Source organism: Salmo salar, chromosome ssa18 (assembly GCF_905237065.1).
Source record: "Salmo salar chromosome ssa18, Ssal_v3.1, whole genome shotgun sequence".
Lineage (NCBI taxonomy): Eukaryota > Metazoa > Chordata > Actinopteri > Salmoniformes > Salmonidae > Salmo > Salmo salar.
Genome location: NC_059459.1, coordinates 40,437,179 through 40,452,847, shown reverse-complemented (window position 1 = coordinate 40,452,847; position 15,669 = coordinate 40,437,179). Strand labels below are relative to the sequence as shown.

The 15,669-nt window shown below is 44.6% G+C and overlaps 1 non-coding gene across 1 annotated transcript; it reads right to left on the bottom strand.

The window, feature by feature from the left end:
* Positions 1–13,627: 13,627 nt before the first annotated feature.
* trnat-ggu (transfer RNA threonine (anticodon GGU)) lies at positions 13,628–13,709 on the bottom strand. Its single transcript is given in 2 exon segments — positions 13,628–13,664; positions 13,671–13,709. It is a non-coding gene; the product is annotated as a tRNA-Thr (tRNA).
* Positions 13,710–15,669: the final 1,960 nt, after the last annotated feature.

Sequence of the window (15,669 nt, the reverse complement as noted above, 5' to 3'; positions counted from 1 at the left end):
CACTGGGCCTGGTCTACTCTGGGCCTGGTCTACACTTGGCCTGGTCTACTCTGGGCCTGGTCTACTCTGGTCCTGGTCTACTGTGGTCTACCCTGGGCCTGGTCTACTCTGGGTCTGGTCTACCCTGGGCCTGGTCTACCCTGGGCCTGGTCTACCCAGGGTAGACCAGGCCCAGGGTAGACCACAGTAGACCAGGACCAGAGTAGACCACAGTAGACCAGGACCAGAGTAGACCAGGCCCAGAGTAGACCAGGCCAAGTGTAGACCAGGCCCAGAGTAGACCAGGCCCAGTGTAGACCAGGCCCAGTGTAGACCAGGCCCAGAGAGACCAGGCCCAGAGAAACCAAGACCAGAGAAGACCAGGACCAGTGTAGACCAGGCCCAGAGTAGACCAGGCCCAGAGAAGACCAGGCCAAGTGTAGACCAGGCCCAGAGAAGACCAGGCCCAGTGTAGACCAAGCACAGGGTAGACCAGGACCAGAGTGGTCTACTGGGCCTGGTCTATTCTGGGCCTGGTCTATTCTGGGCCTGGTCTACTCTGGGCCTGGTCTACTCTGGTCTACTCTGGTCCTGGTATCCTCTGGTCCTGGTCTTCTCTGTTCCTGGTCTACTGTGGTCTACTCTGGTCCTGGTCTACTGTGGTCTGCTCTGGGCCTGGTCTACTCTGGTCCTGGTCTTCTCTGGTCCTGGTCTTCTCTGGTCTACTCTGGTCCTGGTCTACTCTGGTCCTGATCTACTCTGGTCTGCTCTGGGCCTGGTCAACTCTGGTCTTCTCTGGTCCTGGTCTTCTCTGGTCTACTCTGGTCCTGGTCTACTCTGGTATTGGTCTACTCTGGTCCTGGTCTACTCTGGTATTGGTCTACTCTGTTCTACTCTGGTCCTGGTCTTCTCTGGTCCTGGTCTTCTCTGGTCCTGGTCTTCACTGGTCCTGGTCTTCTCTGGTCCTGGCAGCACCTTATCATCAATTCTATCTCGTAGTCATTCAGCCATTTCATGGCCATTCTGATGCAGGCAAAAAGCAGATACCGCTTTACATTTCCTAAGCTCTCCGGACAAATGGTTTGGAAAAAAATTATGATGACATATGAGTCCTCCCTTCCCCCGCTGCTGCCTGGTTTGGGCTCAGCCCGCCTGGCCTTTCTGTCCTCTCAATAAGTCCTTCCTTCCCCCTCTGATGCCTGGTTTGGGCTCAGCCCGCGTGGCCTGTCTGTCCTCTCAATGAGTCCTTCCTTTCCCCCACTGCTGCCTGGTTTGGCCTCTGTCCTCTCAAAGCTGTCATTCATTAGGTGGTGAATTGGGGTCTCTGTCAACCCTTGCTAACTTGGTAATTTGATAAATGGAACATCTATGCTCTCATGTTTATCACACTGACAATCAAACAACCATGTTATTATATTACACAAGAATGGGGGAGACCTTCAACCCAGACTGTTCCTAGTGTGTACATGTAGAGCCAGCCAGAACTACCCGATATTCAGCTGTCACCTCAGTCTCACCGTATTGCCTTTGTCACAACTGTTTCTGATTAGGCTGGTTCGGATGGGGGAAGGGAGGCGAGGGCTGGGGGTGACTACATATTCCCCTCAGTTGAGGAAATACCTAATCAGATTCTAATGTAAGCTTCTCAGATCAGTTTTTCTCAGCACAAAGAAACTCAACCCTTTCTAAAGTCTAGATTTTAATCATATATAAATATTATTCTGGTTACAATGAGGTGATTTGTAATATAACCATTATTTACAGAATGGGACTAGCAGTAGGAATAAGAATAGGACTGGCAGTAGGAGAAAGAATAGGACTGGCAGTTGGAGTAAGAATAGGACTGGCAGTAGGAGTAAGAATAGGACTGGCAGTAGAGGTAAGAATAGGACTAGCAGCAGGAGTAAGAATAGGACTAGCAGTAGGAGTAAGACTAGGACTAGCAGGGAGAATAAGAATAGGATTGGCAGGAGGAGTAAGAATAGGACTGGCAGTAGGATTAAGAATAGGACTGGCAGTAGGTTTAAGAATAGGACTGGCAGTAGGAGTAAGAATAGGACTGGCAGTAGGATTAAGAATAGGACTGGCAGTAGGAGTAAGAATAGGACTGGCAATAGGATTAAGAATAGGACTGGCAGTAGGTGTAAGAATAGGACTGGCAGTAGGTTTAAGAATAGGACTGGCAGTAGGAGTAAGAATAGGACTGGCAGCAGGAGTAAGAATAGGACTGACAGTAGGAATAAGAATACAACTAGCAGTTGGAGTAAGAAAAGGACTAGCAGTAGGTTTAAGAATAGGACTGGCAGTATGAGTAAGAATAGGACTGCCAGTTGGAGTAAGAATAGGACTGGCAGTAGGAGTAAGAATAGGACTGGCAGTAGGTTTAAGAATAGGACTGGCAGTAGGAGTAAGAATAGGACTGGCAGTTGGAGTAAGAATAGGACTGGCAGTAGGAGTAAGAATAGGACTGGCAGTAGGTTTAAGAATAGGACTGGCAGTAGGAGTAAGAATAGGACTGGCAGTAGGATTAAGAATAGGACTGGCAGTAGGACTAAGAATAGGACTGGCAGTAGGATTAAGAATAGGACTGGCAGTAAGAGTAAGAATAGGACTGGCAATAGGATTAAGAATAGGACTGGCAGTAGGTGTAAGAATAGGACTGGCAGTAGGTTTAAGAATAGGACTGGCAGTAGGAGTAAGAATAGGACTGGCAGCAGGAGTAAGAATAGGGCTGGCAGTAGGAAATAAGAATACAACTAGCAGTTGGAGTAAGAAAAGGACTAGCAGTAGGTTTAAGAATAGGACTGGCAGTAGGAGTAAGAATAGGACTGCCAGTTGGAGTAAGAATAGGACTGGCAGTAAGATTAAGAATAGGACTGGCAGTAGGTTTAAGAATAGGACTGGCAGTAGGAGTAAGAATAGGACTGGCAGTAGGATTAAGAATAGGACTGGCAGTAGGAGTAAGAATAGGACTGGCAATAGGATTAAGAATAGGACTGGCAGTAGGTGTAAGAATAGGACTGGCAGTAGGTTTAAGAATAGGACTGGCAGTAGGAGTAAGAATAGGACTGGCAGCAGGAGTAAGAATAGGACTGGCAGTAGGAATAAGAATACAACTAGCAGTTGGAGTAAGAAAAGGACTAGCAGTAGGTTTAAGAATAGGACTGGCAGTAGGAGTAAGAATAGCACTGCCAGTTGGAGTAAGAATAGGACTGGCAGTAGGAGTAAGAAAAGGACTGGCAGTAGGTTTAAGAATAGGACTGGCAGTAGGAGTAAGAATAGGACTGGCAGTTGGAGTAAGAATAGGACTGGCAGTAGGAGTAAGAATAGGACTGGCAGTAGGTTTAAGAATAGGACTGGCAGTAGGAGTAAGAATAGGACTGGCAGTAGGAGTAAGAATAGGACTGGCAGTAGGAGTAAGAAATGGACTGGCAGTAGGAGTAAAAATAAGACTGGCAGTAGGAATAAGAATACAACTAGCAGTTGGAGTAAGAATAGGACTAGCAGTAGGAGTAAAAATAGGACTGGCAGTAGGTTTAAGAATAGGACTGGCAGTAGGAGTAAGAATAGGACTGGCAGTTGGAGTAAGAATAGGACTGGCAGTAGGAGTAAGAATAGGACTGGCAGTAGGTTTAAAAATATGACTGGCAGTAGGAGTACGAATTGGACTGGCAGTAGGAGTAAGAATAGGACTGGCAGTAGGAGTAAGAATAGGACTGGCAGTAGGAGTAAGAATAGGACTGGCAGTAGGTTTAAGAATATGACTCGCAGTAGGAGTAAGAATAGGACTGGCAGTAGGAGTAAGAATAGGACTGGCAGTAGGAGTACGAATTGGACTGGCAGTAGGAGTAAAAATAGGACTGGCTGTAGGAATAAGAATACAACTAGCAGTTGGAGTAAGAATAGGACTAGCAGTCGGAGTAAGAATAGGACTGGCAGTAGGTTTAAGAATAGGACTGGCAGTAGGAGTAAGAATAGGACTGGCAGTTGGAGTAAGAATAGGACTGGCAGTAGGAGTAAGAATAGGACTGGCAGTAGGTTTAAGAATAGGACTGGCAGTAGGAGTAAGAATAGGACTGGCAGTTGGAGGAAGAATACAACTAGCAGTTGGAGTAAGAATAGGACTGGCAGTAGGATTAAGAATAGGACTGGCAGTAGGTTTAAGAATAGGACTGGCAGTAGGACTAAGAATAGGACTGGCAGTAGGATTAAGAATAGGACTGGCAGTAGGAGTAAGAATAGGACTGGCAGTAGGAGTAAGAATAGGACTGGCAATAGGATTAAGAATAGGACTGGCAGTAGGTGTAAGAATAGGACTGGCAGTAGGTTTAAGAATAGGACTGGCAGTAGGAGTAAGAATAGGACTGGCAGCAGGAGTAAGAATAGGACTGGCAGTAGGAATAAGAATACAACTAGCAGTTGGAGTAAGAAAAGGACTAGCAGTAGGTTTAAGAATAGGACTGGCAGTAGGAGTAAGAATAGGACTGCCAGTTGGAGTAAGAATAGGACTGGCAGTAGGATTAAGAATAGGACTGGCAGTAGGTTTAAGAATAGGACTGGCAGTAGGAGTAAGAATAGGACTGGCAGTTGGAGTAAGAATAGGACTGGCAGTAGGAGTAAGAATAGGACTGGCAGTAGGTTTAAGAATAGGACTGGCAGTAGGAGTAAGAATAGGACTGGCAGTAGGAGTAAGAATAGGACTGGCAGTAGGAGTAAGAAATGGACTGGCAGTAGGAGTAAAAATAAGACTGGCAGTAGGAATAAGAATACAACTAGCAGTTGGAGTAAGAATAGGACTAGCAGTAGGAGTAAAAATAGGACTGGCAGTAGGTTTAAGAATAGGACTGGCAGTAGGAGTAAGAATAGGACTGGCAGTTGGAGTAAGAATAGGACTGGCAGTAGGAGTAAGAATAGGACTGGCAGTAGGTTTAAGAATATGACTGGCAGTAGGAGTACGAATTGGACTGGCAGTAGGAGTAAGAATAGGACTGGCAGTAGGAGTAAGAATAGGACTGGCAGTAGGAGTAAGAATAGGACTGGCAGTAGGTTTAAGAATATGACTGGCAGTAGGAGTAAGAATAGGACTGGCAGTAGGAGTAAGAATAGGACTGGCAGTAGGAGTACGAATTGGACTGGCAGTAGGAGTAAAAATAGGACTGGCTGTAGGAATAAGAATACAACTAGCAGTTGGAGTAAGAATAGGACTAGCAGTCGGAGTAAGAATAGGACTGGCAGTAGGTTTAAGAATAGGACTGGCAGTAGGAGTAAGAATAGGACTGGCAGTTGGAGTAAGAATAGGACTGGCAGTAGGAGTAAGAATAGGACTGGCAGTAGGTTTAAGAATAGGACTGGCAGTAGGAGTAAGAATAGGACTGGCAGTAGGAGGAAGAATACAACTAGCAGTTGGAGTAAGAATAGGACTGGCAGTAGGAGTAAGAATAGGACTGGCAGTTGGAGTAAGAATAGGACTAGCAGTAGGAGTAAGAATAGGACTGGCAGTAGGATTAAGAATAGGACTGGCAGTAGGAGTAAGAATAGGACTGGCAATAGGATTAAGAATAGGACTGGCAGTAGGTGTAAGAATAGGACTGGCAGTAGGTTTAAGAATAGGACTGGCAGTAGGAGTAAGAATAGGACTGGCAGCAGGAGTAAGAATAGGACTGGCAGTAGGAATAAGAATACAACTAGCAGTTGGAGTAAGAAAAGGACTAGCAGTAGGTTTAAGAATAGGACTGGCAGTAGGAGTAAGAATAGGACTGCCAGTTGGAGTAAGAATAGGACTGGCAGTAGGATTAAGAATAGGACTGGCAGTAGGTTTAAGAATAGGACTGGCAGTAGGAGTAAGAATAGGACTGGCAGTTGGAGTAAGAATAGGACTGGCAGTAGGAGTAAGAATAGGACTGGCAGTAGGTTTAAGAATAGGACTGGCAGTAGGAGTAAGAATAGGACTGGCAGTAGGAGTAAGAATAGGACTGGCAGTAGGAGTAAGAAATGGACTGGCAGTAGGAGTAAAAATAAGACTGGCAGTAGGAATAAGAATACAACTAGCAGTTGGAGTAAGAATAGGACTAGCAGTAGGAGTAAAAATAGGACTGGCAGTAGGTTTAAGAATAGGACTGGCAGTAGGAGTAAGAATAGGACTGGCAGTTGGAGTAAGAATAGGACTGGCAGTAGGAGTAAGAATAGGACTGGCAGTAGGTTTAAGAATATGACTGGCAGTAGGAGTACGAATTGGACTGGCAGTAGGAGTAAGAATAGGACTGGCAGTAGGAGTAAGAATAGGACTGGCAGTAGGAGTAAGAATAGGACTGGCAGTAGGTTTAAGAATATGACTGGCAGTAGGAGTAAGAATAGGACTGGCAGTAGGAGTAAGAATAGGACTGGCAGTAGGAGTACGAATTGGACTGGCAGTAGGAGTAAAAATAGGACTGGCTGTAGGAATAAGAATACAACTAGCAGTTGGAGTAAGAATAGGACTAGCAGTCGGAGTAAGAATAGGACTGGCAGTAGGTTTAAGAATAGGACTGGCAGTAGGAGTAAGAATAGGACTGGCAGTTGGAGTAAGAATAGGACTGGCAGTAGGAGTAAGAATAGGACTGGCAGTAGGTTTAAGAATAGGACTGGCAGTAGGAGTAAGAATAGGACTGGCAGTAGGAGGAAGAATACAACTAGCAGTTGGAGTAAGAATAGGACTGGCAGTAGGAGTAAGAATAGGACTGGCAGTTGGAGTAAGAATAGGACTAGCAGTAGGAGTAAGAATAGGACTGGCAGTAGGTTTAAGAATAGGACTGGCAGTAGGAGTAAGAATAGGACTGGCAGTAGGAGTTAGAATAGGACTGGCAGTAGGAGTAAGAATAGGACTGGCAGTAGGAGTAAGAATAGGACTGGCAGTAGGAGTAAAAATAGGACTGGCAGTAGGAGTAAGAATAGGACTGGCAGTAGGAGTAAGAATAGGACTGGCAGTAGGTTTAAGAATAGGACTGGCAGTAGGAGTAAGAATAGGACTGGCAGTAGGAGTAAGAATAGGACTGGCAGTAGGAGTAAGAATAGGACTGGCAGTAGGATTAAGAATGGGACTGGCAGTAGGAGAAAGAATAGGACTGACAGTAGGAGTAAGAATAGGACTAGCAGTAGGAGTAAGAATAGGACTGGCAGTAGGATTAGTTCAATAACTAGGCAGGTTGGTTTCAACATTTGACTTGTTCATAACTGAACAAGACCGGAAGATTTCTCATTAGGGAATAATCATGTTTTCCTCCACATTTTAATCAGTTCCTCCAATGAAAGACAAAATTGGATTGCATTGCTTGATTGCAAAAAAGCTATAAATTGGATCACAAATACATTGGCGCAAAACTTGGTAAGAACCCCCCTCCCCCATCAGACAACAAAGAAAGGCCTGGTGTTCAGTGGTGTTCCTTAACCCTTCATACCACTGCAAATCAATCAACCCAGTCAGAGGTGTTCCTGAACCCTTCATACCACTACAGATCAATAAACACAGAAGTGTTCCTGAAGCCTTCATACCACTGCAAATCAATCAACTCAGTCAGAGGTGTTCCTGAAGCCTTCATACCACTGCAGATCAATAAACACAGAAGTGTTCCTGAACCCTTCATACCACTGCAGATCAATAAACACAGAAGTGTTCCTGAAGCCTTCATACCACTGCAAATCAATCAACTCAGTCAGAGGTGTTCCTGAAGCCTTCATACCACTGCAGATCAATAAACACAGAAGTGTTCCTGAACCCTTCATACCACTGCAGATCAATAAACACAGAAGTGTTCCTGAACCCATCATACCACTGCAGATCAATAAACACAGAAGTGTTTCTGAACCATTCATACCACTGCAGATCAATAAACGCAGAAGTGTTCCTGAACCCTTCATACCACTGCAGATCAATAAACACAGTAGCTTTCCTGAACCCTTCACACCACTGCAGATAAATAAACACAGAAGTGTTCCTGAACCCTTCATACCACTGCAGATCAATAAACACAGTAGTGTTCCTGAACCCTTCATACCACTGCAGATCAATAAACACAGAAGTGTTTCTTAACCCTTCACACCACTGTAGATCTAATTCCTAAATCCCAAACTCCCACAATTAGATATCAATCTTGGTTGCCCTAATGTGACACACCTTGATCCTGGTGTGGTAATCAATTTAAAGAGTTTGGTGTTGAACTGGTAAATGGCTGTGTGCTGCTCTCACATTTACATTTAAGTCATTTAGCAGACGCTCTTATCCAGAGCGACTTACAAATTGGTGCATTCACCTTATGATATCCAGTGGAACAGCCACTTTACAATAGTGCATCTAAATCTTTTAGGGGGGGGGTTAGAAGGATTACTTTATCCTATCCCAGGTATTCCTTAAAGAGGTGGGGTTTCAGGTGCCAGAGCAGCGAACAGTCACATGCCTCTCTCTCTCTCTCTCTCTCTCTCTCTCTCTCTCTCTCTCTCTCTCTCTCTCTCTCTCTCTCTCTCTCTCTCTCTCTCTCTCTCTCTGGCCTCCTCCTCCAGTCAGCATAATAAGCTCAGCTGAAAGGTATGTACTGCACGTATCAGGGTTTCCTCCCCTCATTGCACCTCACTTCAGGGAAACGAAGAAGAAGAAGGGGGAGATAGGGATAGAAGATGTATATGTTTATCACACGTTGAAGCAAAACTGGACCAGGTTGCTAAACTGGACCAGTTACTTCACATTATAAAACTGGGTGGTTCAAGCCCTAAATGCTGATTGGCTGTCAGCCGTGGTATATCAGACCGTATTGCACAGGTACGACAAAACATGTATTTTTACTGCTTTAATTACGTTGGGAATCCACTTTGTAATAGCAATAAGGCACCTCTGGGGTTTGTGGTATATTGCCAATATACCACAGCTAAGGGCTGTATCCAGGCACTCCGCGTTGCGTCTTTGCGTATATTGGCCATATACCACACACCCCCCTCGTGCCTTATTGCTTAAACATACCATGCATGTGCTTGAACACTGACTTATACTGTACATCCATCAACCTGTGTCAAACAATAAGCGGTTCCTGCCACGGCCCCTCTGTCATCAGGGCTAATAAACTGAACAGCAGTCATTACGAGGGAACATGGCACATATTACAATTGCATTATGTTCCTGGGCAATACACTAGATTAATTTCCCCTCCACCATAATGTGTGTTTTATTGCTTCCAATAAGCATTTTTAATAAGCAAAGTGATAAGTGCTTCCCTTGTAAAACGTCTCCAATTAGCTAGCGTTAGTGGCGTCCTCAGAATGCCGCTAACTCCCATAAGGAATTTAGCGTGCTAGACTAATGACCGCCCCCTCGCAACAACCACTTCCACCCAGACACAAATAACCTTGACATAGAGTAAACAGAGCCGGTAAACAAGACCCCAAGTTCCTGAGGAGGACAAAGACAACCCCTCTTTGGAGACACCCTAGTACCTGAGGAGGACAAAGACAACCCCTCTTTGGAGACACCCTAGTTCCTGAGGAGGACAAAGACAACCCCTCTTTGGAGACACCCTAGTTCCTGATGAGGACAAAGACAACCCCTCTTTGGAGACATCCTATCTCCTGAGGAGGACAAAGACAACCCCTCTTTGGAGACATCCTAGTTCCTGAGGAGGACAAAGACAACCCCTCTTTGGAGACATCCTATCTCCTGAGGAGGACAAAGACAACCCCTCTTTGGAGACATCCTAGTTCCTGAGGAGGGAAAAGACAACCCCTCTTTGGAGACATCCTATCTCCTGAGGAGGACAAAGACAACCCCTCTTTGGAGACATCCTAGTTCCTGAGGAGGACAAAGACAACCCCTCTTTGGAGACATCCTAGTTCCTGAGGAGGACAACGACAACCCCTCTTTGGAGACATCCTAGTTCCTGAGGAGGACAAAGACAACCCCTCTTTGGAGACATCCTAGTTCCTGAGGAGGACAAAGACAACCCCTCTTTGGAGACATCCTAGTTCCTGAGGAGGACAAAGACAACCCCTCTTTGGAGACATCCTAGTTCCTGAGGAGGACAAAGACAACCCCTCTTTGGAGACATCCTAGTTCCTGAGGAGGACAACGACAACCCCTCTTTGGAGACATCCTAGTTCCTGAGGAGGACAAAGACAACCCCTCTTTGGAGACATCCTAGTTCCTGAGGAGGACAACGACAACCCCTCTTTGGAGACATCCAAGTTCCTGAGGAGGACAAAGACAACCCCTCTTTGGAGACATCCTAGTTCCTGAGGAGGACAAAGACAACCCCTCTTTGGAGACATCCTAGTTCCTGAGGAGGACAACGACAACCCCTCTTTGGAGACATCCAAGTTCCTGAGGAGGACAAAGACAACCCCTCTTTGGAGACATCCTAGTTCCTGAGGAGGACAAAGACAACCCCTCTTTGGAGACCAGAGACTGTAGTTTGGAGCATGTCTGGTACTTCTTGTGTTGCATCATGGTGTGGAGGTTCATGGGTTTTTAATACGGGGGTTTTCCCAAGATGCTTTGGGTTTACTATTAGAGTTTTTCTTCATTACTAAGACACTTTTAATGAAACTGGGGTCCATTTCATCTCCATCCTAACCTAATGAGGGCAACAGTATTCTTTTTTTGCCAAACTGTAAGTAATTTCTCCTTGCTTTCACACACAATGCAAACGGTAAGCACATTTTTTGCAAAAAAGAAAACATAACTTACTACAAAAGACTCAAAAGGGGGTAAAGATCATGACAAACAAAATTTTAACATTTGGTCATGGCTGATACGAATTACTCCCATGAATGTGAACCTTTTCCGCAACTGAGCAAAACTTCTTTGCACAATTGTTCAAATCCAAAATCAGTCCTTATTCATGCATAAAATAGGTCACCTCTGAGTTTCTGTTTACAAGACTGGACCAAGTAAGAGGCCCCGAGGGCAAGGGCAAGGAGAGGTAGAGGGGCCCATAGAGGAAGATTGTCCATTTTAACTGGCAACTGATCTAAGGTCAAATAAAGCCCTTTCTTTCTGGATATTTGTGCTCTTGAGTGACATTTGTCATCTTCGGTCAAATCAATTTCGGATGAAAGAATACAGCCCATGCTGTGATAATATGTTTACTTGCCTTTATGGTGCATACTATAATTATACTATCAACAAATGGCCCAGACATACAGTATAAAAGAAGGTTAACCATGTTAGGGTATATATATATATATATATTGATAGTTAGTATTTATTGGGACATTGTGTAACTGATTGATATAACTTTTCCTTAGATAATAACAAGTTGTATGTTTTGATGGAGGTAGTTGATTTTGTGTCATGTATTTAATGTTTTGAGAGTCTTAAAGCATTTTGCAAATTATATTTTGTGTAATTTTGGCCAATGTGTTTCAGTTTGGAGCTGTGTGTGTAAATATATATATACATATTTTTTAAAGTGAATTCATTCTGTTTGGATAAATGTTCTCAAGCAATGGAGAGAGTAACATTACAGTGTCCCTCAGGGGTGTAACAAAATCCCCAAATCATAATTTCCTTTTAAATTGATATAGTCCAGGAACCTGATAGATGTCTGTGTTTGTATTGGAAGGAGGCAAAGTTTTGCCTGGTAAGGGAAACCACATACACTAGACCTGTTTTCAAACTGTGGGATAACCACAAACTGGCAACAAAATATTCTTCTTTATATGTCTAACAGTTTTCTAAGAAAATGTATTTAATTGGCAAAATAAGATATACAAACAATTTAATTCAAACACTTTCTTGTGAAAAATAAAACCTTATTGGTTGGTTAAAGCAGATAATAAGATTGAAACTATTTTTTCTGCTTCTTGTCCTTGTAAATGGCTTGGCTGGTCCACAGTGGGTTGTTCTGATTAAAACCGCCTGACAGGTTAGTTATAATGGATGTTATAATGTAGAGGGAGCCAACAAAAAAAAACACACACTCTGTTCAAGTCCACTGCTAATTAGCAGGGTATATGGAGGTATTCTCCAGCTCTTTCATTATGAAGTCTTTACCAAGCGATAGTTCATCTTTAATCTAAGGCAGACACATGATGTCCTCTGGGGTGGAATGTTAAGGCAGCATCTTCCTGAAACATAACATGCTAATTAATTGTATTTTTTCAGGAGGGTTTCAATAAGCTACGGCCTGTCCTGTATTTATGGGACTTACCCCCACACTGTTTGTTTTCATAGAAGGCTGGTTAATTGCTGCTGTGCCTGACATCATTAGATGGATATGCACGGGGATATAGCCTGTTTAATTAAGGTTGCTTGCTATGTTCATTATGTCGATTCAACACAGTGTTGTGTGCTTGGTTTAATCCAAACCCCTCTGTAATCTAATATAAAGGAGGCTTTGATTTTCATGTTTTATTTTATTTGCAGGTCTCCCACTCAGTGTTAAAACACCATACAGTATTATTACAGTGGAAACACCCATTTGCACTCACATATAATGGCTGTGTAACATAACACAAAGACTAGTACTTTTATTATAATTGGCTAAAGATTTGAAAACATCAGTGGAGTAAGATAACCATTTCAATGAGTTTTAATCCATTTCAGTGAGTTTTAATCCATTTCAGTGAGTTTTAATCCATTTCAGTGAGTTTTTATCCATTTCAGTGAGTTTTAATCCATTTCAGTGAGTTTTTATCCATTTCAGTGAGTTTCTATCCATTTCAGTAAGGTATATTTTTCCTCCCTTGTAGAAAGCAGTTGCTGAATAAGGCGGCGTTAGCTATTTATCAGCATGGCGGCGGGGGGGGGAATAAAAAATGACTCCTCTAATTGAGAGACACAGAGTTAACCAACGCTAATAGTGTTTAGATGAAGTCACCTGTCTTTTTCCAGCGCTTCTTAACCTCCTAACACACGCTGGTGTTCATCCAGTTTGTCACCGTGACAACCCGGCCCTGCCTGTCGTTAGTCTTCGTTACCCCCTCTCATATTAATCTGATGAAACCCCGAACGCAACAAAATCATATATTCTTTACATTCTATTATATTCAAATGTATGCTAATGAGAACGCAATTCAAAAAATAATCTAGTTGAAACCTATCTGCGTCAAATACGTCAGTGTAAGTAGATGGGTTAATATTGATTCCTGATTAACACCGTGTCGTCTGTCTTGTAATCGTCTAAGCAGCTTTGCTGAGAGTGATCCATCCTGAACAAGGACGCCATTTTTTTTTATACTATCGGAGAAAATTAAGTCATTTATTAAAACAACTTAGATAATACATTACAATGTTCCTGCCGCGGCTTTGTAGTGGTGTCATCTGCACACATGTCCATTATGATGACGGCAAGGCACTGAATCCACACGTTAATTAATATTTACACTTTAGATTGCTTACGGAGCTCTAAAGTTTAAAATTATAATTACTTGGTGGCTACAAAACTGACCTGTCTTGACCTGAGCGTTGCATATTTTGAATGCAATACTATTCATGTACAAGTATAACAATCACTGGCTTCACTTCCATTGTGTGAAATCTCTATGCAATCAAGTCATAAGAACCATAGCCCGGCCTCAGAGTGGCATGGCATGGCCACTCATTTACATTTTAGTCATTTAGCAGACGCTCTTATCCAGAGCAACTTACAGTAGTGAATGCATACATGTCATACATTTTTTTTCTCCATACTGGTCCCCCGTGGGAATCGAACCCACAACCCTGGCGTTGCAAACACCAACACCATGCTCTACCAACTGAGCCACACGGGACCACCACTCCAATCCTTAACACTTTTAGAAGGAAAAAAGGGTTCCAAAAGGGTTCTTTGGCTGTCCTCATAGCAGAACCCCTTTTTTTGGTTCCAGGTAAATCCCTTTGAAGTTCCCGGTAGAATCAGTTTGGGTTCCATCTAAAACCCTCTGTGGACAGGGTTCTACACAGAACCCCAAAAGGTTCTACCTGAATCCAACTAGGGTTCTTCAAAGGGGTACCTTATGGGGACAGCTGAAGAACACTTTTTTCCTAAGAGTGAGTGTCCCCATGGATTCTCACCTCACACAAGTGGCTGAACATGGAAATGTGGAGATTCACCTCATACCACTGGCTGAGTCTGGAGATGTGGAGATGTGGAGACTCACCTCATACCACTGGCTGAGTCTGGAGATGTGGAGAATCACCTCATACCACTGGCTGAGTCTGAAGATGTGGAGACTCACCTCACACCACTGGCTGAGTCTGGAGATGTGGAGACTCACCTCACACCACTGGCTGAGCCTGGAGATGTGGAGAATCACCTCATACCACTTGCTGAGTCTGGAGATGTGGAGACTCACCTCACACCACTGGCTGAGTCTGGAGAGGTGGAGACTCACCTCATACCACTGGCTGAGTCTGTAGATGTGGAGAATCACCTCATACCACTGGCTGAGTCTGTAGATGTGGAGACTCACCTCATACCACTGGCTGAGTCTGGAGATGTGGAGACTCACCTCATACCACTGGCTGAGTCTGGAGATGTGGAGAATAACCTCATACCACTGGCTGCGTCTGGAGATGTGGAGACTTACCTCTTACCACTGGCTGAGTCTGGAGATGTGGAGAATCACCTCATACCACTGGCTGAGTCTGGAGATGTGGAGACTCACCTCACACCACTGGCTGAGTCTGGAGATGTGGAGACTCACCTCTTACCACTGGCTGAGTCTGGAGATGTGGAGAATCACCTCATACCACTGGCTGAGTCTGGAGATGTGGAGAATCACCTCATACCACTGGCTGAGTCTGGAGATGTGGAGAATCACCTCATACCACCAGCTGAGTCTGTAGATGTTGAGAATCACCTCATACCACTGGCTGAGTATGGAGATGTGGAGACTCACCTCATACCACCGGCTGAGTCTGGAGATGTAGAGACTCACCTCATACCACTGGCTGAGTCTGGAGATGTGGAGACTCACCTCATACCACTGGCTGAGTCTGGAGATGTGGAGAATCACCTCATACCACTGGCTGAGTCTGGAGATGTGGAGACTCACCTCACACCACTGGCTGAGTCTGGAGATGTGGAGAATTACCTCATACCACTGGCTGAGTCTGGAGATGTGGAGACTCACCTCACTCCACTGGCTGAGTCTGGAGATGTGGAGACTCACCTCATACCACTGTCTGAGTCTGGATATGTGGAGAATCACCTCATACCACTGGCTGAGTCTGGAGATGTGGAGACTCACCTCATACCACTGGCTGAGTCTGGAGATGTGGAGATCTGGAGACTCACCTCACACCACTGGCTGAGTCTGGAGATGTGGAGACTCACCTCACACCACTGGCTGAGTCTGGAGATGTGGAGAATTACCTCATACCACTGGCTGAGTCTGGAGATGTGGAGACTCACCTCACTCCTCTGGCTGAGTCTGGAGATGTGGAGAATCACCTCATACCACTGGCTGAGTCTGGAGATGTGGAGACTCACCTCACACCACTGGCTGAGTCTGGAGATGTGGAGAATTACCTCATACCACTGGCTGAGTCTGGAGATGTGGAGACTCACCTCACTCCTCTGGCTGAGTCTGGAGATGTGGAGACTCCCCTCATACCACTGGCTGAGTCTGGATATGTGGAGAAACACCTCATACCACTGGCTGAGTCTGGAGATGTGGAGACTCACCTCATACCACTGGCTGAGTCTGGAGATGTGGAGATGTGGAGACTCACCTCATACCACTGGCTGA